The sequence below is a fragment of the Malurus melanocephalus genome, unplaced genomic scaffold (assembly GCF_030028575.1).
Source record: "Malurus melanocephalus ecotype Western Australia unplaced genomic scaffold, MMel_1.1 scaffold_203, whole genome shotgun sequence".
NCBI classification, from domain to species: domain Eukaryota; kingdom Metazoa; phylum Chordata; class Aves; order Passeriformes; family Maluridae; genus Malurus; species Malurus melanocephalus.
Window position 1 is genome coordinate 328660 of NW_026623435.1, and position 14657 is coordinate 343316.

The 14657-nt window shown below is 42.3% G+C and overlaps 1 long non-coding RNA gene across 1 annotated transcript; it reads right to left on the bottom strand.

Moving 5' to 3' along the window:
• Positions 1-262: 262 nt before the first annotated feature.
• On the bottom strand, positions 263-13847 carry LOC130577934 (uncharacterized). The gene is made up of 4 exons (XR_008965833.1): positions 12984-13847; positions 10859-10961; positions 2391-2551; positions 263-1312 (listed from the first exon to the last, which is right to left on the bottom strand). It is a non-coding gene; the product is annotated as an uncharacterized LOC130577934 (long non-coding RNA).
• Positions 13848-14657: the final 810 nt, after the last annotated feature.

Here is a 14657-nt window from a genome sequence, read left to right on the forward strand (position 1 = left end):
CCTCTCCTCGCAGCTGCACCCGTGCCTGACAAGAGGAATACAGAAGTTTATGCCCAGCCTCAGGCGATGTGCGCTGGCTTTGCTGGTGAGCTGTTCCCGTGGCACAGCATTACACAAATTTATCCTCGCGTGTTTTTACCTGGCACGGCAGGGCTTCAGAGGTTTGGCACTTGTGGGGAGAGGCTGGGAGGAGCTGCCTGCTCCCGTCCGGATTGCCCGGGACTGCTCGTCAGGCAAGCTTGGCACGTTCCGGAGGACGATGGCACAGCTCAAGGTTTGTCTTGCGCTTCCTTCCCCAGCTGCGCTGGAAGCCCGGTGAAATATTGCACAAATGTGCTTAAAAGCAGAGGTGATTTTTGAGTGCGACTAAGCAGACAGACTCTAACTGAGCAACAGCAGTGATGTATATAACATTGTGACAGATATAGAGAGGCAGCAAGGGAAAAGATTTTCACCACTTCTCACAATACAAATATTAATGGGCTTCACCTGAAACAATGAACGGCAAGATCAGAAGAGAGGCAGCATCTTTTCCTGTATAGTATCAATTATAAACACAAAGAAACAAAGCTAGACAAGAATGGTTTATAAATGCAATTCAACACAAAGATCTGGATACAACATGAACTCAGAAATTCTTTAATCACAGAATGCCAGGAAGATACACTGAAGGAATGGTTTCTCTTTGCTAGCCCTGTCCTTACACAGTTCTCTTGACCACTGTTGGAGGCTGGAAAGATCTTTACTGAGCGCAAGTCTTGTTTTCTTCGATTTTTCATTTTCCTTTGAAACTTGGCATACTGAGTGATTAAAAAAGAACGTGTCTTTGAAATAAATATCCAAATTACATGTATCCAAAGTGTTATGTTAACTTATTGCTACACATTTTGACGTTCAGCATTTTTCAACTTTTTAAAAGGCTTCTGCTCATGGATGGGCTCATTTTTTTCAGGGCATGATTGACAGAGGTCTATTTCAAAATACCTCCCATTAAGGAAAAAAAAAAAAAAAAGAAAAGAAAACGACCTTAATGGTGAAGCAGGGAATGGCAGCAGCAGACAAAAGATCGTTGCTTCTTTGTTCTTGAAATCTGAAGAAAATACACAGAACTCCATTGTATGTCTTTTTCATGTACAACATTGTCTCCCTTGACCCCATGCACATCTGCAGCCTGAAGACCTCTGTTATCTCTGGATAACAGCTGTTGCATCACTGATTATTCATCAATTCCACTTCAGTCTGCCTAAGGTGCTGTGAAAAGCCCACGCGTTGCTGAGTTTACTAAGTTAATTTGAGATAAAACCTAAAAGTGCTGGAAAGAAAAAATAGGAATAACAATGGGTAACTGTTACTGGACATTTTGTTTGGTAGTCTGTAGCACACACACTTATACTTGAACATATTGGAATTCCAGGATCCTTTAAAAATTTCAGAGAATCCCCTATTTTTTTCACCAACTCCTTCATACTTTTCATTTGGCTTTAAAGAGAAAAATGCAAGGTTAAGGAACACATGCAGTCAGTATCAGAGAAACAAACAAGCCCTTCAGTTATATGATGTGCAGAAGCAGAATTTGCAGAGCAATTAATTAGTGAGGATTTCCAGTTAAAAGAAGGGGGCCAAAGAGGTATGTGCACAACCCAACTCCTTTGAATGCAAATACTCCTTGATCTTTATTTGGGGCAGAGGAAGTAATTTCTCTTCTGTCCTCTCACACTTACAATGAAAACCCCCAATTCAGTAATCACCTCCTCCCCAGATAATTCATTTTCTGGGCTCTTCCATCACCACCTCCCCCAGTCATTTTCCACCCTTACCACTCCCCAGCTATGAATGCTCATATTCCCACATGGGTGCTAAATCCCATCAGTTTTTCTGTCTGAAGGATAAAGATGGAAGAGGATTTCTTTGATCTCCAAGGCTCTTTCATGGGTCATTTGAGAGGTGAGGATAGAAGAAAGTGAAGATTTCCAGTTTATCAGCAAGGCATTGATGACCACCAGATTGCTGGGAACATAATAGTTGATATTCCTGAAAAAAAACAACCACCAACCCACCTTGCTTTGCAGCCCAGCACTAAGTTGTTAGTGAGCTCCTGGTGTAAATTCATGGGGTGCAGAGGCTGACCCTAAGCAGGTGGCTCTGCAATGACATGCAGCCTCCACTTATTTACTTACAAGTTGCACAGCTCCTGTCACTGAAATACCTGCACACTAAATATGTGAGTTTATATCAGTGTTATGTAGTCCACAGTGCGCTAGGCATTACTGGAAATATAAACCCACCTTACAGACTGAAAACCAGAGAAAACAGGTTCTGCAGGAACCCCACAGGAGGCACAGGCTACATTGTTGGGTGTCCCCGAGTTCTAGTGCTGGTGGCACATTTACCTTGTGGCCATCTGCAAAGCAGACTGCTGCACAGTGACCAGTCTTTGATCTGTCCAAACGCAGAGGTGCTGCACATGCACAAACACTGCAGGAAGCTGCAGTTTGTATGTAGGAGTTATGAGTGCTGGAATGCAGGTACAGGATGCCCACAACTAAGTTTACTGCAATGATACAGAAGGACAGAGTTAAAAGTACATATTCAACCTTTGTTCTAAAGTCCCTAATTTGATTGCAAAATGATTTTTTTACATGCTCTCAACTTGTCTTTTGTCTCCTCCAGTTCATCTGCATCACATCCCCTGCAATTATATCACATTCCCTTTGTCCATATGCCAAGAATTTGCCAAGTTCTTGCAAAATCCTCATTCCTGATTGTTTACCTGTTTGGTACAGCATTTCTGCCTTTCTTTGGAGAGCAATTTTACCATAGCCTTCTTCTGTTGGGCAAAATTATGCAAATTGCATAGATTAAATTGCCGTATAATGGTTGATCAGCTTTTCCTTATTGTTTGCCATTTGCTACACAGGATTTGCGTGCATTTAAGAGTTTTATGTGTTTAATAGTTATTTAAGAGGCTTAGCATAGCTAATACCTTCAAGCAGTTCTGCCCTGCAGACTAGAGAGAAATAAAGGCTGCCTCTGGCATCAGTGGTTTTAACTGGAGGAGTTTCAAAAATTGTTTTAAAATCTTGAGTGGTGAAGATGCTGGGGAGAGGATGCAGTGACTGCTGACATGGTTTGGAGAGAATGTTGCTGTTTGTCAAAAATCTCTTCTGTTTCCCTTTGATAAAAGGAGCTACAAAGCAGATCCATCTCCTGCTGGAGGAACAGGTCCAGCAGGATGAGGGTCTCTGAATTCCGTGTTTTATAGATTGTTTCTGCTCATGTACATGCAGATGCTTGGATTCACTTTGGCCTGAGCACAGGCTCCTCTTCTGGCTTGAGGCTGGTTGCAAGAGAACACATAGGCATTTCCTCTCAGTTGCCAGATCCTGTTCTTGTTAACATTCTGCCAAAGTATTAATCATATCCCAAATCCCATGTGCCCCTGAGCAGACTTTCCCTTCCAACTGCCTCATCTCCATTCCTTGATAGACAGACTTTTGTCTCTCTCCCACTCCTTACACATCCCCGATCTTTTCCAAGAGCTGCAGCCTCACCAGAGCATGCAGGACAGGAACAATGAGTGCTTTGCTGCCATCGAGCTGGCTTTTAGGAATCCTCGATGGCCACATAGTGGAGGCCACTGTAGTGCACTCAGCAAAGCACACAGAATCCATGCAGTACCTATGGCTTTTTCTGTAAGCAATTAACTGGAGAAGTCAGGTCTGGTTTTCTTAAACAAATTAGCCTTTTAGTATTGAGTTATATACACCGTTGAGAAAACAGAGAGTAAAGTAAATACATCCTTGAAAAGCAGCCCTTCTCCCAGGAAGCCCCAGAGAGTACTACTCACACATTTGCCCACTGCAAACAGATGGGCCATTTTCTTGTGTCTCTATTAGGTAATAGGCTCAAGCTGTGAACAAATAAAGCCGAAAATACCCAATATGCCAGTGTGTTAATTTTGTCTTCCTGTAGGTGTCCCTGTCGATTGGAAAATTGAGGCAGCCCCAACTTTTCATTTCTTTTTTTTTTCCCCTCAACAAAGACAAGTTATAATATTTTTCCTGGGTAAAATCTGAGCATTTTTCACAGTAAAAGATATATAAAAGTTGTTGAATAAGCCATATGTGAGAAACAACAAAACTAACCCTAACAAATTGATTGTCTGTAGGTGTTATTTATTTAGATAGCTGGATTCTCCATTAAAGTGTACACCTCTGTACACATCCTTTACCAGCCCAGACTTCTAATGATGTGCCCAGAACCATTGTACCTTATGTGCATGTGAATACACATATTTATACAGCGTATATAAATATCTGTCACTTGCATGTGACACATGATGCACTTCACTGGGGTGTAGCTCAGGGCAGCATCGGGCTCAGGCTCCACAGATCTTGAAAACTTGTAACATGTGTGAATGGTTCATCACTACTTTTATGCACCAGGCTCTCCCCATGCTGACACTGCCAGAAGGTTTCCACAGGGAACAAAATGGAAGATAACAACTCCTAAAGAGTTCTAGATATTGACCAAAAATCCCCAAACCAACTCAATATTCTTTTTCCAAGGTACTTAGTCCAATTATGCAGTTTTACTTATTTTGCCTAGAAAAAGCTTTCTCCTTTCAGGGTTGAATTCTTCAGCCCAAGGAGGAGCAAGAGCTGAGCACCACAGGGATTTGTGTAGGTCCCAATACAATTTCAACAGTTCTTAATGCACTCAGGCCTGTACCCAAGAGATATAAAGGTGCTTTTCTTTCTTTGAAGCTTAACCTGATTAGAGTCACTCCTATGACTCTTAATTTACCGCTATCAAAATACCTCTCCTATTGTTATAATCTTCCTTTCTTTCACCAGGGCTCTTTGGAAGCTTTTCACATACTTGTGAAATGCTCTTGATCACAAAGCCAGCTCAAAGTTCCCTTGATCATGTCATTGTTATGGTGTAAAATTTAATTACTTTTACAATGCATGCTGTACCCTGGCAAAGGGAAGCCTTTCCCACACTTAACAGAGGTGGAAGGCCTCAAAAATAAATGAATAAAGGAAGACCAAAAAAGTGAATTTTCATTAGAAGAGGGAAAATACTTTTTCTTGAAATGCAGGGAAGGCAAGCTCAAACAGCTCTTCAATAAGTGTCTGCCAGACACATTATATTGCTGTTTCAAAAGAGAAATGGACTGCTGGGGAGGGGTGAATAAGAGTGAAAAGCAAAGCATTTGAAGTTCACTTGATTTTTTTTTTTTTTTTGGTGGTGGCTATAGACAACATCTTGTCTCCCAAGAAGAATCAAGAACATGAGCAGCTTTTTTTTTTGTTGCTGAAAATGGCTGTGAGGTATTGTAGGGCTGCGGATCATAAAGTTAGTTCTCATCCTTACTTGTGTCCTTTTTATAGGGTTGGACATCAAATGAATGGGGTTATCCACGCTAGAAATAAGTATTAAAGCTAGGCAAGCATACACTCAGAGCATATTCTCCATACTCCCAAAAGAAACCCTCTCACACACCTCTTCCTGGAAAATAAGCCAGGCTTTATTACTCGTGTTATATCACCTAAATAAAGGATTTTGATTATCTCTGTTTGTTCCAGATTCACATTACACAGTACATCAGCAAGGCTGGACTGGCAGCCCATTGCTTCCTGCGGGAGATAGCAGAGCTCCCCTTGGAAGGCAAGACTCTCTTTGGGGCAGTTATGTGGTGTTACAAGTTATGTTACAAGTTATGTTACAAGGTGTAAACACACACAGCAAAACATATGGACATGGCTAACCTCTTTCTTGGGTTCAGCACAACACTCCAGTGACCCCACTGATCAGCCATTTCATTATCTGGTGTCAAGATCTCAGGCTGATTTTCCTTTATCCTCTGTTTTTGGTGCCCAACCTGTTCATTGCTATGATACTGTGAAGCTCACGGTCCCTTCTGCCAAAGCCACAAGCAGCTTCCTTCAGCTTCACGTTTTCACACACCTGACAGCATGTTCTGTCCTCAATCTGGAACCAGCAGGAACTCATGGCCAGGGGTGCAGCAGCCATGACCAAGGTCCTGGCTGGAGACAGCCTGGGGGCACCCAATCTTATCTTTGGTCGCTCAGACTCGGTCTCAGGAGTCCATGAAGTTCATGACTGTCCTGAGTGTTTTCAGTCCTGCCTTTTCTGTTAAAGGGGCTGTGCTGCCATGTCACAGGGCAATAATAATCTTCCGCAGGTGTTGTTCTTGCAGGTATACACTCTGCTAAAAACATGCTTTCGTGAGAGCTTGGTCCTGCCAAGAAGGGAGATTTCATTGCATTATTACGGTGAAAGGTGTTTGTGTGGAGCTGCTTCCACAGTGCCCTGCCCTCTGGTGCAAGCACAGCACATCTGGACAGATGTGACCCCTCTGTTGCTCAAAGGGATTCCCAGTTAACCAAGCAGCAAGGACAACAATGGGAGCAACACCCTTTTGACTTGCATGGTTTTCATCTTCCTTTTGCTTCCCCTGGATTTTCTAAGGCAGGCTGTGAATGCTGAAGTGTCACCACTTGCACCTAAAGACTTCGCAGGTGACAGTATGATGCTTGTTCACACCACTATGAGAGGAACCCTCAGCAGGAAGTCAGTTCTTTCAGGCCTCTTTAGAAATGTGTGATAATCTTATAATCTATTAATACTTTCTCCCTCCCCTCTCTCTGCCTCTAATTTCTCTTAAACAAGGCTGTGTTAGTCTCTAGTCTCTACGTTTTGATGCTGCTGCTGCCATAGCTCTCCTTTCTCTAAATTTGTCTGTTTCACACCTCACTACTCCACGCTTTGAAGACAGGTTTATGCATTCAGTCCACACCTAGCCTACTGTGTTGCACTCTCCGTGATGCTTTTTTCCACAGCTTTGGAAAGGACACATTTGATGATAGATATGCAGGCCTTTTTGTGTTCTCTTTCTGTTTTTTTTCTTCCCCATTGTGCCTTGCCTTCTCTATAAGTGCTGGTTAAAATTTGCACTCATGAATCACATTCCTCCTATTCTTACTATGTTCAGAGCCAGGTTTTTTTTTTGTTTGTTTGTTTTTTTTTGGTTTTTTTTTTGTTTTTTTTTTGGTTTGGTTTGGTTTGGTTTGGTTTGGTTTGGTTTGGTTTTTTTTGTTAACATAGCCAGCTTTTATTCTGTACCATAATTCTGAAGTTTTCCAGGAAAGGAAAGCCCCAGGTTCAAGACCCTCTCTGGAGTCAATGGCAATTTGAATGTGAATCCACATCCCATATGAGCACACTTACGTCAAAATGATGTTTGTTTTGTGTATGTTTTTGTTTCAATTACCAGTCCACCAAGCAGCCTTTGAAAGATTGTTTTATCTTGATGTGCAATAAAGTTGAAGCATTTGAGAAGAGTTTCCTGGCCAGCTCTATTTATGTCACTGTGGTCTCTGAGTTGCTCTGAAAGGTTCATTAATTTACTCATGCAATCCAGCAAATGAGGCAGCAACGTATCAACTTGAGTTCAAAACTGGGAAATAAAGACACAGCGGACAGGTCAAACAATTTTCCCAAGGTCATGCTTGAAACAGGAATGTGCTCTGCCACCAGACTGGTTGGGAACAGGTCATCCCAGCACCACATGTGCCCTGATTGTGCTCCTCACAAACCTGAAACATGAAGGGCTTCAGACCCTGACTTTGGTTTCCCTCAGTGCTACTGTTTTGTTTGATGCAAATGGAAAGCAGCTCAGGAGGAACTTACATGCAAACGGGTTAAGTGTGTGGCTAAACCCACACCTCTGAGAGCTGCAGAGGAAGCCTCTGCTCACTCCTGACCTGTAAAAGAGAGTGAGTAACTCAGATTAGGTTTGAGGTGTCTCTCTAGTGACAGGAGATAAGGTCCCTGGTTGCTTGTTAAGGGAAAGAGAAATTATGTTCAGTGAAAGGCCTGAAGTGAAGGAGGGGAAACTATTGTGAGAAAGACAACGCTTTCAGCATTGCCCTGACCCTGTGAAAGAGAAAGGGGGCAGTGATCTGATCCAGAGTAGATCCAGAGATCTGATTGAGACTGCAATAAGATCATCTTCAAAGCTTAAATCCTGATTTCAATATTTGTTTTCTCATGTTGGATAGGAGATGGTTTGAGGACACTGCTCCAGGCACACCTTGAATACAAAATAGTGTGAAATTCAAAGTGATCAAAGAAACAGATAGAAATAATTCATCTGGCAGATGAGAACTTTAACCAACACTGAATGAAATTATAGAGAAATTCCAAGATCAGTCAAGTAGGCCATCTTAACATATTTATCATGGTTAAATGTCAATTAGCATGCGCCTTTCCAGCAAGTGCCTTTTGACGCATTAGAAAGAATAGGCAAAAAAGCAGTTCTCATGGCTCTTTGAAAAACACTTGTTTTATAAAAACTGACGTAAGAGTTGAATTACTGCCTGAAATCCTGTATCACAGTTCGTCTCTCCCAGGGTGAAACCCTGTGTTCAAATCTGTGCACATCTTTGCTATATCCCAGCCCTTTATTGTTATGGATTAATCTTTTTTAGAGGTCCCTGAGGATGTCTAAGTAATTTTCATATAATTAGGGGTACATGGTGAAGCATGCACAACAGCACTCAAAATGGAAATGTTCCTCATGCTGCATTAGCTGGCACACTCCTTCTGAGGGGTACCTGGTTTGGGCTGTATGGTTTTTCTAGTTCATGTTTGTGGAGCTTTTCTTACATCAAAAGAGAACCAAGAGAAAAGGAGACAAAATCTTAAACCCATTCTCTTTCCTCTACTACTACTGTGAAATACGTTCCCAAGAATGGGAATAAGAATGAGAGCAGGTCAAATTATTCAGCGCTGGTATATAACTGCTCTGGGAAAGGTTACTAGAGCATTCCATTATTTGCTGTGGTTGTTCAGTGGTTGTGACATTTGGAAGGTACTTTGAAGAAAATGGCCCAGCTGGTAAATGACAGCAGAGAAAGGGGAAGGAAAGCAAATGGAGAGGAGGGAAGTTCACAAAGATTTCCTGACAAGATGAAAGGGGGAAAAAAACTCAGTGAGTTCTTATTCAAAAACCATTTTGGTGTCCTCTGTTTGAATGAGAGAACTGTTTCTTAGCATGCTTAACAACTCCTTGCTCCTGTCCAGAAGCATGCTTCACCAAATGTCTGCTGTGTTTAACACCACAGTCAGCTTTGTAATGTGTGATGAGAATTATTTTTACAGCTGAGCTTCTGAAGAGAATGTGTGTAAATCCTGGTGGGTTTTAACACACCTCTGCTGCACTAGAGAGAAACGCTGATCTTCACCAGGATCTGCAAGGTACACAAAAGTATTAACATCTGATGTTTAAGCCAGATGAAAAGCAGCCTGAGTACCTGGTGTCCTCTACAGAGTGTGCATGTGTTGAGATGAGGGTGATGACTGTGCTTTCTCTATTGATTCTCAGCAGTTTTTGGTCAGATTACATCCGAATCCTTACACAGACAGTGGTTAATTGTAAGAAATGCTCTGTCCTGTGCTTATAACCATAAGCAAACAGTTAAAAGCCCTGGCTTTTGCTGAAATAGTGATGAAATGGGCAGTGGAATCTGAAAGAGAAGCTCAAGCCCTTTAGCATGCCTCCATGCCCTGGGCAGTCTGGCTGCCTCCATTTCCATTGCAGTTTCTTTGTGTGGACCTCTTCATCCAACCATCAATCATCCAACATCTTCATCCAACACTGAAGGTCATAATTTCCTAACCTGCCCTGTTGGCAACCCCATGGGATTTGGGATTTACTTGCTGCTCCTTCTGGTGATCTGATTTCCATGTGTATGGGACGAGGTGAAAGCGTGGCCATTTCAAAGCCTCGGAAATGAATCTCCAGCACGGGGGTGCTGAAGGAGGACAGGGGAATCAGCATGATAATGTTATCCTAACACCTTGGCAAGAATAAGAGCCCTCACACAAATGTTTATTCAGAGGCAGAGGGATGGCCCTGCTGCAAAAATAAAATGCTGGCAGCATTTTATTTTTCACTCTTAGAAGTGTGAAAGGGGGACAGAAATTTACAACTTGTAATTCCCCATCTGAGACCTACAAGATGCCACAGAGCTGTGGGAAAGCAGAAGGCTTTTAAGATGAGAGAGGGAATTCACTGGCCACACTGAGCTTAAACTTGCAGCTTGCTCTTCTGACTGTGCTTGGAAAGAACTCAGACATAAAGCTAATGTCAGCAGAAAATGGATCAGAAAAGAGCAATGGGATTTTTCCCAAGTCGTGGCTTTCAAAATCAAACAAGATCAGTCCTGTTTATGGCTGGAAATGCTCAGCAGCCTGATACAACCTGGCCACAGTGCTGTGCCAAGGATGAGGTGCCTACCCAGAGATCAGCAAATCTGGTCAGGTAATGGAAGTCATCTTCTGTTTAGCAAAAACTGTGGGGACTGATCTGGTACCCTTGAAATAGCACAAGGCACACTCATTAGTGTGAGGCACTAAAGAAAGGCCAGCATGGTGATTGCTGCTGAACCAAAGCAAAGGCTGCTCCAGCTGCTGCTGAGTGCATGGTGCAGGAGAATGCAGAGAAAAGGTCTTGTGTCCCAAACCAGCTCAGCCTGGCCTCAGCTGTGTCCTGGAAGCTGCCTTCAGCTTCCAATAGTCCCTCTCCCTCATGTCTTCCCTCTATAACAAGAGCAGGACAGGCTTTCCCCATTAAGATATCACACCTTTCTCCTGGATGAGTGCACGTATTTTGCCCAACTTTAGGAGAGTTTTGCAAGAAACCAAGCCTCATCTGCCCCCACAATATTCCTTGGGAGACTGTCCTGTGAGTATATTTGACATGCATGGAGCAACAGCTGAATATAATCAGAACATATTGTAGACAGGACTATGAGATTTTTCTGACCTGAGCACTCTTGCATCCCAAGGATCCTCGGCCATGGAGCTTCAGCTCTTTTCTCCATACTGAGAAGGGCTTTGGCTTTGGGAGGATGATAAATTGCTGTGCCCTGGAAGAGATTGAAGCAGGTAATCAGACAGCATGGTCTTGTCTTATTTCTCACACAATTCACAAGTAAGCTCCCCCAGTTTTTAAGGCTTGCCTACCTGTCAATGGTAAGCAGTTTGCATTAGTTTCCTGTTCCAGCCAGCAGCCTGTGGTACCTTGTGTTACAGGATTATACCTCTCAGTGTATCCATCTCATGAGTGTGCTTCTGCCCAAAACCTGACCAGCTGAGGAGGAACTGATGTGATAAACCTAGCATAGCAGCTTAATTGACCAACCACACAGGACAGATAAAAGAGATTACCACATTCATCTGTACATCAGAAGACAGTGGCCCATATTTCTGGCTTGTGTTAATGTGACCAGGGCTAACATGAGCAAGGCCACCTCTATGGAGCAAGTGTGGACAAGTTATAAATTTGCATTGTATTTAGCTTTTAAAATAAAAGCAAGTCTGAGTATTTGTGTTCAGATGCCACAGATGTTACTATTTTTTAATCAATATAGTCTATATTTTCACTTCATGAAGTGAAGTCCAGAGCTTTTGGTAAGGCATTTTTGTCCCATAGACAGTAACACATTATTCTTCCCTCTTTGGGAGAGATAGGTCCCAGAGAGAGATTTCCAGAGAACCAACACAGCTCCTGGGTTCTGCAAAAAGTCATCTCTCCCTCTAGCTTCATCCCAATGCTATCTGACCTGCCCGTTTCTAATAGTAAAAGAAAAAGCAGCATTTTCCAAAAAGAGATTTGGTTCTCAAGTGAACTGAATAACCCTCTGGAAACCCCTGGCTCTCCCCTAGTTTGAGCAGCAGGAAGGGAACCATGAGGCTGACTGGAATAACACACCTCAGGTAACCAAGCCAGCATCAGGCTTTTAGCTTGAGTGAGCACTGTAGGCTCCCTTTAGAGTCAGAGACAAAACAGCCGCCTGTAGGAGAATATTTTCCCACCTATTTCAGAAGTGCTCTCTGAAAATACCTGCTGTGTCCTGGACTGGCAAGTGAAGACAGACTGCCAATTTGGATCGGCAGCTTTCAGACAGCTACTGCTGGGTGAGTGCCTTTCAACATCATAGGTTAGGCACCTCCAGTTAGCTGACAGGAATCTGGGCAAAACACTTTTGTCACCCTCAGAGAGGAGCTTCAGATTTTCGACACTGAAACCCTTCTAAAAAGAATCAGAAAAAAATAGCAGGAGAGATAAATTCATATCACCGATTACTTATTAGGCACTTGTATTTTCAAACTGAATCATCTTCAGCTATGTGAGAGCAAAACAAGAGCAACCAGAAACAGCTGCAGTGATTTTTGCTGAGGGACTGAGTCTTCCAGCCTGGGATGAGATCTTGTACACAGCCTGGTCGCTCTGGCTAGTGCTAATCTCACCAGCTTCTTGGAAGATCAGATGATAAGCTTGCACATCCACATGGAATTTTCCGCAACACTCACAGGCAGAAGTTATCAAAGCATTTCAATTCCTGTATAACTGAAGACAGAGCACAGATGGCTACTGCTTTTGGGGGTAGTAAAACTGCATGGAAAATTGAGGTTGTAGATGTAAAACACTCAAATAACTATAATTAGAAACCTCAAGACCCTCTGAGTTCCATGTCTGACTAGGAAAAATCATGTGCAAACAACTGATAGTGGACCCAAGAAGCATGCTACATTCTTTGCAATGTTACAAAGAAGCATTCCTAATTTCCTTATAAATTATCAGGCTCAGCCCATATCTTAAGATAGTATCAGGCAAACTGAATTGACCTTCTGATCTGGTGCAAGAAATCCCACTTTGTTTTGATGTCATCCCCTTTTTTCCAGCAGCAATAGTTAATGTTTGATATGCAGGGCACAGGATAATTATTGCCACATCTATTTTCTCTATTACAGATTGCCTTTTTAGCCATATAGTCACGTACAATTGGATGGAGGATTGTTAGAGTGTGTTTATCAAAGATGAGTATTGAGAAGCATCTCTTTCATTTGGTGTGGAATGAAAAAAAGAGTCAAAATTGAATACTTACCCTGGAGCAATGCTGAAATTATGCTACACATTGAAGTCCAAGTTACTGCTTTCTGGGCGACGGGGACACCAGGTCACGCAGACACCAATATGATGAGCACGATCCGTTTATTTCTAATACAAGCTCCTTTTTATCTACTTTCATAAGCCAGCCTCTCTATATGATTAGCAATTATTCATTGGTTAATTTAGCAGTCTGTCTATTACATTTCAGCATATGATTGGTATATTTGCAAAAGCGTGTTTTTGTATGCCTTGCAGTTTTAAATCAACGTTCTCAGCATTTTGCACTTTCTTCAATCGTCCTATTGTTYYTCAATTGCTCYTTGTTCTTGCTTCTTACTATGTTTCTTCTTCATGGTCAGTGCGAGGTACATGTTACACTGCTGTAGTCACGTCCTCTTCTTTCCCATCCTCTTCTATCTCACCCGGCTCTATCTTGTGGTCTGGGTTGCTCAGTAACAGCAATTCATGCCCTCGTTCCCACAAAAACCTGTCTAACAGAGATTCACCTRACTGAGATCCTTCTACAACTGCTCTTTTAATCAACTTTTAATGCCTCCCTGTTAAATCTACTAACCTTTCCTGCTCCAGACATATCCAGATTTCATGAGCATCTTTGCCAATACTAGGAAGCAACTGATGGTAACCAAAAATAGAATGCAGCCAATTTAATTCCCAGAGTCAAACCAGCTTGTATTTTCCACTGTTATAATAAGCAAATTCTAATTAAGTGTACTAAGCAAAGCCCTCGCTTGCAGAATCTCTGCACAGACTGCAAAAGTTTTGAAGGGCAGGAGATGCTTTATTTGTCAGCTTCTGCTAGAGAAAATAAAAATAAATACTTACAAGGAACATTCACATAATCCCTTGCTCATTTTGGAGTCTGTGGTTTGCAGATCACTCCAGACAAACTGAAATTGCCATGCTTGGCTAAGGGAATTCCCACATATCTGTCTCAAAGTCTTGTTCTTTGACGACAGAGGAAGTTTCAAGCATTAAAATCATCTTTAAGATCATTATGAGGCAGTGTGACAAGGTACTTGGTGCTTGTAGGGAGATGAAAAAACAAAGATCTGTAATTTTTTTCCAGTCATTCTTATGCTACTGGTTAAACACCCTGGTACATGGAGATACTCTCTTCTCACCCATCTATTCTCCTCTCACCCTTTATCTCCCCACAGCTCCTGGCACAGTTGCTGGTAGAGAAACTTCGGCTGCAGAGCAGAGACATCCATGATTTGAGAGATGACACGTCACAGGTCTTGGTTGTGGCTCAGCTGTGTCCTGCTCTACACCGCTTAGTGTCCTGTGATCCTTCAGATCCAAACCCTGAAGGATTGGGGGGGGGGGGGGGGGGGCGCAGGGTAAGTTAAAAACATCTACTCCTGTAGAGAAGATCAGAGGTTGCTTTGAGTTTTGTATTTGCATTAAAACTCTGAGATGCATGGTGACTTCCAACAGGATCTGGAACTATTTATCTATCTATCTATCTATCTATCTATCTATCTATCTATCTATCTATCTATCTATCTATCTATCTATCTATCTATCCATCCATCCATCCATCCATCCATCCATCCATCCATCCATCCATCCATCCATCCATCCATCTATCTATCTATCTATCTATCTATCTATCTATCTATCTATCTATCTATCTATCTATCTATCT